Genomic DNA, 18,610 nt, shown 5'->3' with positions numbered 1-18,610 from the left:
TCTTGTCAATTGAACACGCATCGCCAGATTCCCCTGAATCTAACAAGCAACAATTACATCACGATGAATTTACAATTGAACACACATTGCCAGACAAATCGGAATGGATTTGTGTAAAACATGATATTTGCAGTTTTTCTCATTTTTTCATCGTGGTTATTTTGCTTTCATTATTCGACTACTGTTGTTTCAAGACTAAGAAGAGGCTTTCTTATTCTGCTTTCTCTCTCAGAAATTCTCCTGGATCTATTACTGTATTACTTATTTTTATATGAAACGTTGACAATATTTTCACACGATCGTATTCCGTTGGGTTATCGCTCCTCCATTCTAGGAATCCCGAAAGGTAATGAACTTTCAGGTAGTTTTGTTTTGAATCCTATTGTTGGGATAATCAGTTACATAATTGTTAACTTTATTCTCTTAGTTCTTCTCAGTCGTGTAAGTGACACTATTGCTTATAATGCATTATATCAAGAATCCACTTGCACATTTCTCATTAAAGATAAAAAAATTTTAATGGAGTATGGTAATTTGAATGTTACTGCACTTCAGGATTATGATCGACTCCTTGCAATAATGAAAGCTAATATTTCTGTTGCTGCAAACCCAGATTTCTGGTACTTACTATTTAGTACTTGGATTAAACGTATAAAAAAAATGGGATAAAAATGTTCCAAAATTTATATTTTTTTTCCTTTTATTGTGATTTTATTTGCTGTATTTTCTATCTGCGAATTTCTTCTGTGTCTCGTTTATTACGGAATCCCCTTCGTATATTTGATTCTAACTTTACCATTAAGTTATTTCAAAGTGTATATTTTACCTCTCTATGAGAAACGTAGTCATATTTTCAAGTGTGTTATTGTAATTTTATCGTTGATGTCATTGCTAATTCATATAGCATGGGCATTTTATTCAAGCTACGTATTTCTTGTTGAATTTATACAGTTAACCAAACCTGTTCACCCAGATTTAGTTCTGTCAATATGTGGAGAGGAATTCATTAAAGCCAAGTTGTTTAAAGTAATCGTTAACAAACACTGTCCTTTGAGACACGAGATTGGTAAATCCATTGTAAAACTATTTCTAATCGTATCTTTTTATCTTTGCTTGCAATAACATAATAAGTCGAAAGGATTTGGGTCTATCAACATTCACACGGATTGCCTTGATGTTGGTGACTTCTGCGATACCTAAATTTTTGTCGAAAATTACTACTAAATTTCCTTTTAAGAAACCTCTGTTAGACAATGTTATTGAAACAAAACATTTGGAAAATGAAATGAATCCGAGAGCAAGTTATTTTACATCCCTAGTAGTTTGATTCATCAATTGCTGTTAGTCTACATCCGGATTTTTTCATTATCTGTATCCCGCAACTCTTCTCTGGCAATGTTCCAGCCTATATACACTCCAAGCTCTTTACGTGTTCTTCTTTAACTGTTGGGATACTTTCTCTTGCTATTTTAAATTTTAATTTAATTTTTTCACTGCCTTAATGAATGTTAGAATACGTGTCTTTTTTGCTCTAAATCGCATCCTTTATTGCTTCATCAGCTCATCTAGCCTCGTAAGGGCACTCTGCATGATTTGCTTGTCTATAGATAGAAGTGCCAAGTTATTCATTAAGGCCTTCTTAGGTGTTTGTATATGGGCCATTGTTCCAAGATGTATGTCACTTTCAATTTATAATTTACAATTTTTTATATTTTACTTGTAAATTTATGATTTTAAACTTCATACATTTATGCTTTACTCCAATCCCATTATATGAATATTACTAGCTAACTATCAATTTTCCCTCTCTACGGCTTTATCTACTATTCCATTTATAAAGAATTCGCAACTTACTGTATAACTTACATAACATTTTTATTTCTGCTAATTCTAAACTCTTATACTTAACCTTCAAACTTAATACATTATATATTTTATCTTATCCCTTTTTACCTTGATCGTGTTTTATTACAGTCTGCTTTATAGGGCTGTCATATCTATATTACTAGCTAAGTATTTACTTTCAATCTAAGCATCTTATCTACTACATTTTATACGACTCGCTATTGTAATTATGCCACTGCTCTTGGACATACTAAAATTTTAAATTTCAAATTGATTTTCCTATATCTCCTCTATTTTCTCTATTTTATATATCATCAATTTATCTAAACTATATTCGTTCAAAACTAACATAGATTATAACTTTTTTGACCACTTTTCAATTAAAGTAATTCTGGCAATAGTTCTTACCATTGTCATCAGTTTCATTCGTCTCATACTTTTAATCTTAAACTGAAATAATTTCTCACACATCTAATGAATTTTTGTACCGGTCATAATGTTGTATTGACTGACCATTCTGAGAATCTTTAGTCCAGATACACTGGTTTGCTATATATTGTCTTTTCCTCATTTATTAATGTCCGTAGTTCTTGTTATTTTTCCTTTTTCTCCTTCTCTCATGATCTCTATACTAATTATTCACCGTCTAACAATACTTCTATCCACTTTTCGTTTCCTCCCGATATAAGCAAAAAAAAAAAAATGTCATGTCTGGACGACGCAAAACGTAAGAGCCACACCTTTGATACAAGTCTGACGAAGTGCAACTCAAATGTCTAAAGCCGCAAACGTTACACAAATTTTAACTTCGAATTATTTACGTAAATAATTGTTAACAGAAAAGTTAATCAAAAATAATTGTAACGAATCATTAAAGGTGAATTAAATGATTTATTCGTTTTCTTGTTTGTATTATAGTTTACTCTTCAGCACACCCACACAACGTTTTTAAGGTCATGAAACCGGGATTTTCTACACCTGAAGAATTTCGGTATGAGTCTGGAATCCGACAGTGTTAATAGTCCAGAATGTTAGAATACGTGTCTTTTTTGCTCTAAATCGCACCCTGTATTGCTTTATCAGCTCGTCTAGCCTCGTGAGGGCACTCTGCAAGATTTGCTTGTCTATAGATAGAAGTGTCAGGTCGTCCATTAAGGCCTCCTTAGGAGATACAATACCTTTATACCCTACCAGGACCTAAGATATATACAATTTTCAGAATGAGATAAAAATCCAAGGCTATGAAAGAGTTTAGAACATTTATAAATAGAATGTCTTACAGCTGTTTCTGGGATATTTTATATATCCCTTAATCGGAGACGATGCGAGAAAATGGTTAAGCAATAGTTAATTTAGATAAGATATGAAATAGAGAGTGAAGTGGAGGAATGAAAATAGTTGTAAGATATACATGGATATTGCATCTGTAGATCCATTGTTTAGACAGAATGGTATACATATAAGATTCCAATACCTTGTAAGTTCCAACAGTATTAAGTACTGTTGGAACTTACTCACAAGGTATTGAAATCTTATATGTATACCATTCTGCCTAAATAATGGATCTACAGATGCAATATCCATGCATATCTCACGTCTATTTTCATTGCTTCACTTCACTCACTATTTCATATCTTATCCAAATTAACTATTGTGTAACCATTTTCTCACACCGTCTCCGATGAAGGGTTATATGAAATATCCCGGAAACAGCTGTAAGACTTTCTAAATTTATATAAATTTATATAAATCCGGAAGTGCTGTTCTATCTTATGTTATGTTTCGATGTCGCTTGATCGAGGATGCAACGGGTAGGTTTAGCATTTTCAAATTTATAATCTTGAAATATCATGCTGATGAGGGAAATGAATTTTAAAATTCTAATCCCGAAACGCGTACATGATTAATCGTAAGACTGGTTGATTTCGATTTTTTTCCTTGTTGCCTATGTGAGTTACAAGTATTGCGGTCTCTGGAGACATATTGTAGTTAAAAAAATTAGCGGTTTTTAACTGCTATTTCTAAATTTTCGGTATGTGGTAAAGCAACTTTTTGCTAAACACTTAATTATATTTATAATTATAAAAAGGCTTTTTGTATAAGTTTTTACCGATTATGGTTTTTTTTCCATACCGTAGCTACATAGTGAAATTTGTTAATTATTAAATTAATATATATATACATAGAGAGAGCGAGAGGAATACAAAAAACGGGAAAAGAATGCAAAACATCCACTCAGATGATACAAAAGAGGGAGAAGAAAAAACACAGACAGGTCATTCAATGTTTTCTTTCCTCAATCGAATTTCGAATGACCCGTCCGTGTTTTTTTCTTGTCCCTCTTTTGTTTAATCTGTCTGGATGTTTTGTTGTCCTTTTTTGTATTCCTTTTTATATATACATATGGCAGCGTACGTACAGTTTAGTCTCTCATATATATATATATATGTATATATATATATATATATATATATATATATATTATATATATATATATATATATTATATATATATATATATATAATATATATACATATATGCATTTATACATGTACGTATACTATATATATATAGATGTAGACATATATATATATATATATATATGCATGCATATATATACATACATATTCATATATACATATATATACACGTACATATATATCGACACACACACACACACACATATATATATATATATGTACATATATATGTATACATATATATATATGCATATACATACATATATATATATATATAATATATATACATATACATATATATATTCATATATATATATATACATATATATACATATATATATATATATATATGTGTGTGTGTGTATATATATATAAAGGTAAATTTTACAATTTACCTTTTCAAATTAGGTTGCTAGGTATATAGTCAAGAATATTAAATTTATTAACCGTAATAAATTCCCTCTACCTAGAAAGGAACCTCTAAGGAAATTACACTCTATTATAAAAGTACTAAGGAAGAAAGGCGCACTGGTTTATGCCAAAAAAGACCGGTATCCTTTCTAATATAAGCATTCCTTAGTATCAAAGACTTCTTAAGGAAGAAATAACTAAGAACTATAAAGTAGCAAACAGCAACAACCTAAGAAGTATGCAATGGAAAAATATAAGATAGCCAAGAAGACAGAACCTTATGAACTCAGAATGTCAAGAATTATCATTAAGGACCACAATCCTAATTTCAGGACTAAGCTTAATGTAAGGCTCATATGCCTCTCGGAATCAGACTTTGGTGAGATTAGTTAGATGATCATGGATAAATATATATCCACTTTAAGAATTATAATTAAACTAACTTTTTGGTCTAGCTCATATGAAGTAATCAATTGGTTTAATAAGATAGATAATAAATATATAAATAAATTTATACAAATCTACATAAATAGCTATTACTCATCTATAAAGTCCATCCTACTTAACAAAGCTTTTATTTGCTAAGAAAAACTCTGCACTAACCATGAAGAAACAAACGTAAGTTTAGCGGCAAGAAAATCATTTATAAAATTTCGGAATAAGGACTGGTTAAGGAAGGATAAAAATGATAACTTCGATATAACTATGGGATCAATGGATTCAGCACAAGTCACTAATCTGATGGGTATGTATACGCTGTTTACAATAAGTAGGGAATTTCCTGAGCTAGGAGGTGGTCTATACAGGGATGATGCATTATTCATCTTGAATAAGCATTTTAAAAACCAAATTGAGACATATAAGATAAGACTTTTTTAAGATATAGGTCTATCGATATCTACGATACTGTAAGCCTTAATAACAACAATAATAATAATGATAATAATAATAATAGTAATAATAATATAATAATAATAATATAATAATAATAATAATAATAATAATAGGTATGATACAAAACATTCAGACAAATACATAACAAAAATACCAGGACTAAAAATTATATATAACATACAGAAAATAGTACTACTAGGCACTGCACATATCCTGCATAAAACGCTTTCAATACAATTACCATAAGAGCATCACGGCAAACCACAGCACATACCTAAGGCACACAGAGCTGCGCTCGGTAATGCAGTGAAAGCATATTATAAAAATAAAACTGCTGAATAATAATAATAATATGCAGTACTAGGCAGTGATTCTCATGGCTTCTGATCTTCACTGATTGGAAGTGTTATCAGGAACATTGTTTTGTCTTGGTATAAAAATGGGCTACAGCAAATATTCTCCTCAATACCACAGATTTCCTTGTCAGTTCTTTGACCCCAACCAGTTAAACATGTCCATTAATGGCTGGCGATATTTGCATCTCTGATCATGAGCAGAAGTAGTGGGGGAGCATCATAGCCATGTGTTGAGAGGAATTCTTTGGGGTTTGAATAATTCACTTCTGGAAACATGGGTGTTTCGTTCCTTATTCAGGGACCTTTTAAGCGGATGGGCTACTCGACCAGAAGAAAATTCTGAGTCCCACCTGCAACGTCATGCACTGCTTATCTTGATATGAGATTATCATGTCACGCACATATGGGTATGATGCATGTGCCTACTGTACCCTTATCAGACGGATAGTCATGATGAGTATACTGGGCTTCGTATATTTTACTCTAGTGTCACTTTGATGGCATGCACTGCTCTCTCACTCAATAATAATAATAACAATAATAAGAGTAATAGCAGTGAGAAGAAGAAGAAGAAGAAGAAGAAGAAGAAGAAGAAGAAGAAGAAGAAGAAGAAGAAGAAGAAGATAACAGATAGCGAATATAATATGAAAAGGTAAAAACATACTTTGAACAGGTAAAAAAAGCAAATTAAATAAAATTTGGTTTTTTTTGCGGAGAGCGAAAGTGGTAACAAAAAGAGGACAGTGAGAACAAGACAGTAAAAGCAAACGTGACGGTTGTTAAACCAAGACGATGCTTTGCAGGAAGGACTGTTCTAACGAAGTCGCGTATTGTCCTTACTTTCGGAACGCGGAGTAGACAAAACAGGGAAAAACTTATTTTGCATGTCTCGTTTCTCTGTTTGTTTGTTTTTTGTTGTTCGAAAAAAAGTTCGTTTTCTGTTTTTGTTTTTATGTTTTCGTTTCTCATTGTGTCTACGCTTTTTTGATTTCCTGTATCCATATATGCATGTATATATACATATATCTGTAAGTATGTACATATATGTATGCATATATGCATATATTTATATATTATTTATATTATTATATGAACGAACGCCACACATCCTTTTCCAAATAAGTTTTATCTTAATAATTATGACGCGCACTCTTATTCTATCTCTTCTCTGTCTTTCTATCTCCCTCTCTTGTTCTTCTTTTCTGTTTTTCTCTCCCACCCTTTCCCTACTCTTCTCCTCTCCCCTTCACCGTTCCCTCTCTCTCTATCTCACTCTTCCTCCTTGACTCTCACGTCGCTGACACATGACGAAAGGCCATCTATCTTTCTTCCACTTCCTTCCTAAAGACAAGTCGTGCTTTTACCTGTCTCTTCTCAAACTTCGTTTTTCTAGCGTTCATAATCTTCACATCGTCTTGGCTTAATAGCCCTCACTTTTTGTTTTTACTGTCTTGTTCTCACTGTCCTGTTTTTTTTACCACTTTCACCTTCCGCAAAAAATCTCAAATTTCAATTAATTTGCTTTGCGGGAAGGACTGTTTTAACGAAGTTGCGTATTGTCCTTACCTTCGCAACGCGGAGTAGATTAAACGGGGGACAACTTATGAAGAGAATGTTCTTTATGCTGCATGTCTCGTTTCTCTGTTTGTTTTTTTTTTCGTTGTTCGAAAAAAGTTCGTTTTCTGTGTTTTTGTTTTTAATGTTTTCGTTTCTCATTGTCTACGTTTTTTTATGTCTTGTACCCATATATGTATGTATATATATATATATATATATATATATATTATATATATATATATATATATATATATATATATATATATATATATATATATATATATGTGTGTGTGTGTGTGTGTGTGTTGTGTGTGTGTGTGTGTGTGTATGTGTGTGTGTGTAGGTATGTACATATATCTATATGTATATATGCATATATTTATATATTATTTATATTATTCTATGATCGAACGCCACGCATCCTTTTCCAACTAAGCTTTTCTCTCTCTCTCTCTCTCTCTCTCTCTCTCTATATATATATATATATATATATATATATATATATATATATATATATATATATATATATATATATATTATATATGAGGATAATATCGATATTTAAGTATCCATATTATCAAGTGGCCAGCATGGGAAAAATACCGTACAAAGGTAATAATTTTTAACAATTAAAAATGAGGGTGTCTAAGAGACACCAACATGCCGAAATAGCAGTCGAAACTCTGACTACAAAAACCACGTTAAGTGTTCGTATCGCACCATGAGATATATATATATAAAGTAAAAATTAAAAGAGTCAAAAGGAAGAGTAAGTAAAAATTAAAAGAGTCAAAAGGAAGAGTAAGTATGGTTAGGCAACTTTTTAATCGTTACAAATGTTTCGATACATACAATTTTATAATTATGAGCATAATTCTGTTTGAATTCGGAAGTACTGGTCGTTAGATGTATGTTGTCTGATGTCGCCTGGTCAGATAAGGCATGTTTAATTTTTGCAGTGCTGCTCTCAAATTTAAAATCTTGAATTACTGTACTGAAGAGGAGAATGATAGAGTGGAAATATGATTTTACATTTTTCACATCTGTCTAGCTCCGAAACGCGTATATAGTTAATCATAGCCGGGTGGATTAGTTATTATACCGTTTGATAAGGGCAAAAAAATCTGTGCTCTTTGTAACTCGGAACTCTTTCATATTTTGTTCGCCCGAGGGTACCTTGTTAACTCGATTGTGCAAAATTCTTTCAGATGCCCCCACTGGAAAAGGCATACATTTCTCTCATACCAATGAAGTCTAATATAGTTAACCCCTTGATTTCCTAAGAAAATTGGAAAAAAATTTGAATTAAATTTGTAAGGGGATATCACTCCCCTGTTATTATAAGAACTGCTAGTTGTCTAGAACTGCTGACATCCCTGACAGCAGCACTGTATCCTGCCATGACCATTGTGACACCCCCTCTCTCTATCAAGTCGTTACAGTCGAACACACAGACACAGTCTTTTCTGTTGCTTGACCATTAATACCTGCTATATATATCTCTCTCTCTTGCTGCCTTCGAAACACACTGCCACACATACATAGACGCACACACACATACATGAAAGCAATTTCTCACACTCAAACGCTCTAGCACTCATTCTTAAAATAATTCAAATATTAACACCAGTCATACAGAATACATTCACACTCTTTGATTTTCCTGTACTCCCCTTCTGCTAACCGGATTTTGACCTTGTATTATCTCAACGGACCTTCTCGTCTGCTTTCACCCAACCTGGCGTCAACGCATAAAGATGGACAGTTTGTGCCATTTATTCCATGGGCTCCTCGTGAGCGTTTTGTCGAAAAGTTTGCTGTGCATTTTGTTGGAGAATTAAGTTCCTGGATTTTCCTGAAGAGAAGGCTGCAAAATGGACTCCTTATTCAATCCGAATTAGGGACTTTGCAACCTTTGAAACATATGTAGAAAATAATAAAAAGGAATTTTGTTAAATCTTCGTTCAGCTCCATTTCTTCCTACACTAAATATATAAAACTTCAAATTTCCGCACTAAGGCACGGATTTTAGGCCCCATGGTCGTAACCCCAACCGTGCCTTTTCTGTTGTGATTTTTGCTACCCAGGTATTGGTTATCATTTGAATTATCCGTAATTAGATAATTCATTTATCTACTTCAATAACTATATATATATATATATATATATTATATATATATATATATGTTTTGCAAACAACTTTGTGCAAGTGCTACCAATCTAAATTTCCGCATACCGGAAACCAATCTAAAAGAACTGTGATGCGCATGGTATTGCTGTTTAAAATTTATAGTTAAACAATAAAAAAATTGAAAAGTTAAAAAATTAAGACATTGGAAAGTCGGATTGGGCTGCTGGAGATTGTCTAAAGGGTGTTCGATATATGTACAGTGTAGTGATTTAGGTTGCATTTAGATCTGAGGTAAAATTTGAATGTATGAAAAAAAGCGGTGGTTGTATGTACCTAAGGCCTCGTTATATTTATTTAGTAGTATTGAAAAGTTATGCTTTAATATGTTGAATGCTTCTTTTAGATATAACTTGCAGGCTGAGCGTGACCTTGGTATGAAAGCCCTGAATCTATTATGGACCATCATAAGTTATATGTAATATTCCTATTTTTGTGATGATGTATGCGACTGGCGTGGGTTGTGGGTTTACTGTGTTTCTCATCTCTAAAAGAATTGAGATGCGCAGCGTATCGCTGTTTAAAATTTATATTATCGGACCGGAGGTCTATTATCCTTCTATAGCACTTTCATAGCCTTACCTGCCATCTTAGGTCTTCTGGATACCAAAACCTCTTATATATATATATATATATATATATATATATATATATATATATATATATATATACTCATACATGCACATACCTATGTATGTAAATCTATGCGTGTGCATACAAATGCGTGTGTGTATGTGTAAATGTGTGCGTGTGTGTGTGTGTGTGTGCTTGTGAAATCGAGAGATATAACTTACGATGTAAATTTGATTTCATTTTCATTGTGGGGAATTCAGAGCTCACCTCTGACTGTCGTCGCCTCAGACTGTCACTCGTCTTTCCCTAGCGTCTTCCGAGTAGAGCCTTTAAATATTGTCTTTCTGCTTTAGCATCTCTGACTACCACTCACTGCCACTTCGTGTGTTGTTTTACTATTTTTTTACCTACAACGTACAGCGTGAAAGACAGGGTCACACTAAACGTGTTATTATATAAGAAGATAACTAGTCCGGGAATATTTTGATACCACCTCGTATATTTAGAATGCATTCTAAAACGTTATTATGTGTGTATTATCGTTCTATAACTGTGAGTAAACGCTCTATTTAGGCATTGCATATAACTAAGGCTGAAGTATCTTCCTGGCTGCTAACAAAAATTTAATTAGCCTTTGCTATTTAATAGAAATAATACGGTGAAACTTAATAGACATTTTCAATGTTTCAGGTGCCTAATATTTTGGACATGAGAAGGTATAATGTAAACAGGATACTTGATATCAGTTAAGTCCTATTTAATAAAGGTATAGTAGTGACAAAGGGAAAATGTATGGATATGTTTAAAATTTCACACTCATATATATATGAGTGTGAAATTTTAAACATATCCATACATGGATATTAGGCACCTAAAACATTGAAAATGTCTATTAAGTTTCACCGCCATTGTTTAAAAAACAGTATTATTTCAATTAAATAGTAAAGGCTAATTAAATTTTTGTTAGCAACCAGGAAGATACTTTAGCCTTAATTATATGCATTGCCTAAATACGACTTAACTTAGAGCGTTTACACACACATATATATGAGTGTGTGTGTGTGCCCGTATATGCATACATACAAAAACACTCACGACATGCAGACATATACACGTCTACCTATGTAAATACATTCTTACACATATCTCCCCCCCTTTATACTAAGTGGCTAGAAGAATACCACATGAAACAGTTGCTCTAGTAAGCGGGGCCTTATCTCTGTAAGTGGGGTCAATGTGCAATAACACCAGCGAAAGAAAGTTCTCAGAACGATGTGCCTTCTCTCTTGATGACCTCATACATCAGGTAGTATCTGGCATCTGTGATATCTAACTGTTAGCACTTCTTTCTGCAAGTTGTTTGCAACTAATATACTCAGAGAGCATTGTCGTTATCTAGGTTATGTATGTATATATTCATATAAGTATATATGTGTGTATATAAATATGAATGTATGTATCTATGTATTTATGTCTGTATTTAAAGCCATTAAATCAAACTAAAGTTATTATTGTGCAGACCAACTATCTTATCGCACATTTATTTTAACCAGGAAAGCGAACAAAATTACATTTTCGTGTTTGAGAAGTGACTCGCTCACAAAAGGTAAGAAAACAATTCTTACTATTGTTATTGCTGTTGTTGTGGTCACCGTCGTTGGTATTGTTGCTATTGTTTAGCTGAAAGGTAAGTTTGAACAAGTAGTTCTATTGTACAAAATGTTCCATCTCCGACCACTATCCTGTCTACAAAGGCGTAATGCCTACTCGAAATTATTATAGCCAATGTATCCTTTTCAAAAAAAATTTAAGCGCTGATATAAGTAATATTTAGTAGTCATTTTTTGACACAAAGAGAGAAACCACCAGGATAATTTGGACATTCACTGATGAGGAAATCAGCTACGAATTTTCGATGTTCCATGTTTTTGTCGAATTTTCCGTTGGTTATGTTTTCGTCTAATTTTACTCTTGTCACGGATTCCTTAGTTTTCTGTTTGCTGTGTTTCCGTTAATTTTTTTCTTTGTTGTGTTCTTTCTATTCAATCCTTGATACTCCCTGTTTGTTTACTGATATATATGTGTGTGCATATATATAATAACAATTTAATAAATAAAACATATGCATACATACATATATGTACGTACCTACATCTATATGTATATATACATGCATATATGAGTACAGGACACCACAAATAAACGTAGAACACAACGAGAAACGATAACATAAAACCAAACAAGTAAAAGGACTTTTTTTAACAACGAAAAAACAGAGTACAAGACAAACAACACAAGGAAAATTCCCCTTCTTCAGCTGCCCCTGTTTCGACTCAATGCTTGTTTCGAAGGTAAGGGCAGAACACGACAACACCGAAGCAGTCCTTCCCGCAAAATGAATTAAATAAGATTCATTTGCGGAGGGGTAAAATAAAAAAAAGTGACAAGAACAGGACGTAAAAGCAATACAAATGAAGAAAAAAACAGTATAAATAACGATAAAAACAGTAAAAGACAGGACAAGGAAACAAAATATATATATATATATATATATATGACAACTGGTGTTTGTGTGACTGCATTACCATAAATTAACGGTTGGGCAAAGTGATCGACAGAATGAGTACTGGGCTTAAAAATAAGTATAAGGGTTGATTCATTCGACTAAAAGCTAAAGGTGGGGTCCTAGCAGAGCCGCAGTATAACGACTGAAACGACTAAAAGATAGAAGTTTTTGTTGACCCCGAAAAAATAAGCCGATCTCGGTGGAATTTGAAAATAGTATATAAAGACAGACAAAAACACTACAAAGCATTTTATCCGGCATGCAAACAATTCTGCCAACTTTCTGCCACCAGCCTATTAAAATAATGAAATTATTTCCAATATTAATCCCCCTTGCAGAAAGATTGCCCTCCGGGTGGTTTTCTGCTAGCCACTTGACAATATTTTCACATTGATATTTTCAGTCGCAAATTTTTTTGGACACAAAATTCCAAAGTGATATTTGTGTAATAATGAAACCAAACTAGGAGTGTTGCTTAGTAAATATTTCTTCCAGTAATTTATCGTTGTTGTAATATACCTCTCATTTAAAGAATCTTCAAGGTAACCCAACTACGTTTAGCGTGCTGGAAGTAGCAGCGATCACATGCTTATTATTGGAAGGCTTATAGCGTTCCAAACAGCCACCAACAAAATCTCTTCTTTATTTATTAAAAAATTTATGCCGGTATATTAAGAAATTTTCATTTTATCAAAATTATTCATTTAACAAATTCCGGAAACTGATATTAACATAAGCTTTAAAGTTATACAGCTATTTTGTCTAATAGCATTCATTCATTCATTAAATAATTTTTTAAAAATTACGTATATAGAATAAACTGTAGGATTTGCAAATAGCGAATTAAAAATTGAAATGAAAATATTGAAATGAATATATATTAAATTATCATCAATGAAAATAGAGGCGAGAGAGAGTGAGAGACTGTTGCAAATGAAAATGGAAAATTTCACCTGCAACGAATATTGTTTATTAAACATTAAAGTCTACTCTGAATATTCAAATCTGTAAAAACACTTGTAGTTCAAATATTACATAATCTTCAGAAATCAAAATTACAGGAAATTTCTTGGAACATGAATTTATAAAAAATTCCAGATGGTCAAGCCTTTAATAATTGCTTTCTTTTAGTAACTGTTACACATATAATTAATGAATAACTTTCTTCATTATGATATATATACATCCATAATTTTAGTTCAAATATCACTTGATTCAACTAATATAATATTTTACTATTTTGATAAAACTGGACTAATCTACAACTAGGAACCATCCAATACCGTGTAAAATGTATCTTTTTTCTGTCCGTTTTTTCTTTCTTTCTTCTTTCTTTCTTTCTTTCTTTCTTTCTTTCTTTCTTTCTTTCTTTCTTTCTTTCTTTCTTTCTTTCTTTCTTTCTTTCTTTTTTTTGCACTCAAAGAAATCACAATAAAAATTTCAAGAGGAAGTGTCAAGAGATTGATATGAAAATATACACAGTATGACTATGAACGAAAGCATGATTAAAGAATAAACAAAACTAAACAAGCTACAAGACAGTTACCTTTAGTTTTGAATAAATATTTTCCATTCTAAATAGTTACGGAATAAGGAAAATGAAATTAAACCTCCATTAATTTATATGTTCAATTTTTCTTTATTACAGAAAACGAAACATGGCTGTCATGCAGATGGTAACAGCACCTCTTTTATCAGTCATCCTTATTATTTCTCTCACATCACTAAACACATATGCAAAAGAACACAGAAATAATTGTACAACTGAAATTTCTCCCACTGTCATTAAAAATTTAACTCGTCTAGTAAGATCAGGCAAACAAGTTTTCAATTTTGAAGTCCATATAATTGATAAAAAAATTGATGGCCTTCTCAATCCTGTGCCACTAGATTATTTTGCAAATGCGAGACGTTTCACATGGATTCCAGATAAACCAGATGGTTTAGTAATGTATAAAAATGTCCTCTTTGACTTTTCAATTCGCTCATTTAATATATTAGACGCTTACATTGCTACTCCAAGTATTGATATCGATATGAATTGTGGAAAACAAAATGTTCAGCGATACGATGTAATATATTCGATTTTCGAGGAATTAAAGAGAATCGTATTTATCAATGAATCGCAGATGGGAGAATCTGGATATATGTGTTTCTTTATAAATTTGTCGCACGACATGCAGAAGAACAGTCCTTATACGTTATTAGCGTACAGAATATTGGGTATTTATCGTGAGATACTGAAGAATTATTGTTGTGAACTACATAAAAATGATAATACTACTTATGAACCAAAATCCATTTGTTCTGGAAATACCATTGAAAACAGTATGTTTGTCAATTGTGCAAATGTTGTTGGAGCAGTTCTGTTGGCCATATTTCCATTGTTTATCAGGTTTATATCAAAAGCTAAATTACCTCCGTATTCCTGCAACCAGCCACAATCAGGTTACGACGAGGTGCATTTGGATATTCTACCCTCATCACCAAATTCAAATGAACCTAACCAGCAACAATCAACTAACGAGGAAGTGCATTTGGAAACTCTATCCTCATCACCAAATTCAAATGAACCTAACCAGCAACAATCAGGTAACGAGGAAGTGCATTTGGAAACTCTACTCTCATCACCAAATTCCCTAGAACCTAACCATCAACAATCAACTAACGAGGAAGTGCATTTGGAAATTCTACCCTCATCACCAAATTCCCTAGAACCTAACCATCAACAATCAACTAACGAGGAAGTGCATTTGGAAATTCTACCCTCATCACCAAATTCCCTAGAACCTAACCATCAACAATCAACTAACGAGGAAGTGCATTTGGAAATTCTACCCTCATCACCAAATTCCCTAGAACCTAACCATCAACAATCAACTAACGAGGAAGTGCATTTGGAAATTCTACCCTCATCACCAAATTCAAATGAACCTAACCAGCAACCATCAATTAACGAGGAAGTGCATTCTCGAAATGAAGACACATCGCCGAATTCCCTAGAACCTAACCAGCAACAGTCAACTAACGAGAGATTAAATTCTCAAAATGAAGACACATCGCCAAACTCCCTAGAACCTCACCAGCAACAATTACCTAACAATGAATATCTATGTAAATACGCATTGCCAGACAAATCAGAATGGATTAGTATACAACATAATATTTACAGTTTCTCTCATTTTTTATATTGGTTGTTTTGTTTTCATTATTCGACTTTGTTTGTTTCAAGACTAAGAAGAGGTATTCTTATTTTGCTTTCTCTCTCAGTAATTCTTCTAGATCTTTTAATGTATTACTTATTTTTATATGAAACGGTGACAATATTTTTACATGATCGCATTCCATTGGGTTATCGCTCCTTCATTCTAGGAATCCAGAAAAGCTATGAACTTTCAGATTGTTTTGTTTGGGGTCCCTTTTTGGGGATAATCAGCTACATAATTTTTAACTTTATCCTGTTTGTTCTTCCCAGTCATTTAAGTGAGATTATCGCTGAAAGTATATTAGATACAAAACTCAAAGAAGATTCTTTTTCTACACTTCAGGGTTATGATCGACTCCTTGCAATAATTAAAGTTAAAGTTTTCATTGCTGCCGACCCATATTTCTGGAAATCTATATTTGTTAAGTGGATTACGCGTATACATAAAATGTGGACTATTTTCTGCAAGAGTAATATTTTTATAAAAATTATATTATGTTTGCTTCCTATTTTGGCTACAATTTTATTTGTTGTATTTTTTATCTGTGAATTACTTCTCCGCCTCGTTTATTACGGAATCCCATTCATATATTTGATTCTAACTTTACCATTAAGTTATTTCAAAAAATATATTTTACCTCTAATGAAGAAAAATATATATCCTTCCAAGTGTCCTGATAAAATTTTATCATTGCCGTCATTGCCGTTTTTTATATTATGGGCATTTGCTTCAGGCTATGTATTTCTTATGAGTTTTCAAATCATTTGCACTTATGTATTTTCAATAGCTATTGCAATGCTTGCTAAACCTGATACTGTCGGTGGTATATGGCTTATTGCCATGTTTTTCGTTCACGCTTTTACAGTTATGAACGCTATTCAGGAACATTATAAAGGGATACTAGTTCAATCAATAATGTTTACCAAAACTATAAAACCAAAATTAGTTCAGTTAAAATATGAAGAGGAATACATTGATGCCAAATTGTTTGAAGCAATCGTTAACGAGTATTTTCCTTTGAGTTACGAGATTGGTAAAGCCATTGTAAAATTATTTTTAATCGTATCTTTTTTCTTTGCTTGCAATAACATATAAATCGAAAGGATTTTGATCTATCAGCATTCGCACGGATTGCTTTGATATTGATGACTTCATGGATGCCTAATGTATTGTCGAAAATTAATGCTAAATTTCATTTTGATACGTCTCTGTCACACAAAGTTATTCACACAATTTATGAATTTCCAAAAGGAAATGAATCCAAATGAATTTACGAAACTATTAACATTTTCCCAAAAATATAATTATTCCAATATTCCAGAAATTATTCCATCAGTTTTAACTACTTTGTATAGTAATCTGGTGGATTTTACCTGATTTCTACATCCTTCGATTCTCTTAGCATCATCACCGTTCACACCTTCCTTACTACATTAATTTCGACTACTGACTCCAGTGGTAATTGCATTGAGCCTCTTTTCGATAAAAAGCTGAGCTGTTCAATATCCGACGTACGCCTAACCACTTTCTAATGAATGCATTGCACTTTTTCTCAATGATTTGGACTCGTGTTATGCCACCTCGTATATTAAAAGTGGCCACGAAAGTTGCGGATATAAGCCGAAATGTAAGCACCTTAGTTTGCTTCCCTGGTAGCTTCGAACCAACTGTTAGTCCACTCCTGGCTTGTTTCATGATCTGCATCCCACGACTCGTATCTGACAATGTCCCAGCGTATATATGCCCCAAGCTCTTAAATGGTTCTTCCTAATCTCTTGGAATGCTTCCTCCAGCTATTCTAAATTTTACTCTTATCTTGCACTATTCTAATAAGTGTCAGACTACGCGACTCTTTTACTCTGAATCACATTCTTTATCACTATCAGCTCGTAGCTCCAAGAGGGACTCTGCATGATTTGCTTGTCTATCGACAGAAGTGGCAGGGCATACATGAAGGCCTTCTTAGGTGATTGTATATCGGGCATTTGTTCCGAAAAGTTTCTCACATTCAATTTATCATTTAAAATTAGCAACTTACTGCAAAACTTAATATAAAGTTTTGCTTCTGCTCATTCTAAATTTTAATCTTTATCTTTCTTAATCTTCAAACTTTATAAACCCATTTTACTGCAGTCTCCTTTATAGGGCTATTATATCAACGTTACTAAGTATTAATTTTCAATCTATGCATCTTACCAACTTATTATATGACACGATATTGTAATTATACTAGTGCTCTTGGACATACTGAAATTTTAAATTTCAAATTTATTTTTCTATATATTCTATATTTTCTTTATTTTACATATCTTCAATGCACCCAAACAATATTCGTTGAAAAATAACATTGTTTATAAATTTTTAAATCACTTTTCTGAACTCCAGTTCTCTGCTTTTACCTATAAGTATTCTGGGAATCGTTGACCATTTTGAGAATCTTTAGTCCAGATACACCGACTTGTTATATATTGCTTTTTCCTTTCTTCTTCTTCTTCTTCTTCTTCTTCTTCTTCTTCTTCTTCTTCTTCTTCTTC

Source organism: Octopus sinensis, unplaced genomic scaffold (genome assembly GCF_006345805.1).
Source record: "Octopus sinensis unplaced genomic scaffold, ASM634580v1 Contig13781, whole genome shotgun sequence".
In the NCBI taxonomy this organism is placed as follows: Eukaryota; Metazoa; Mollusca; class Cephalopoda; order Octopoda; family Octopodidae; genus Octopus; species Octopus sinensis.
Note: the sequence above shows the minus strand (reverse complement) of the source record.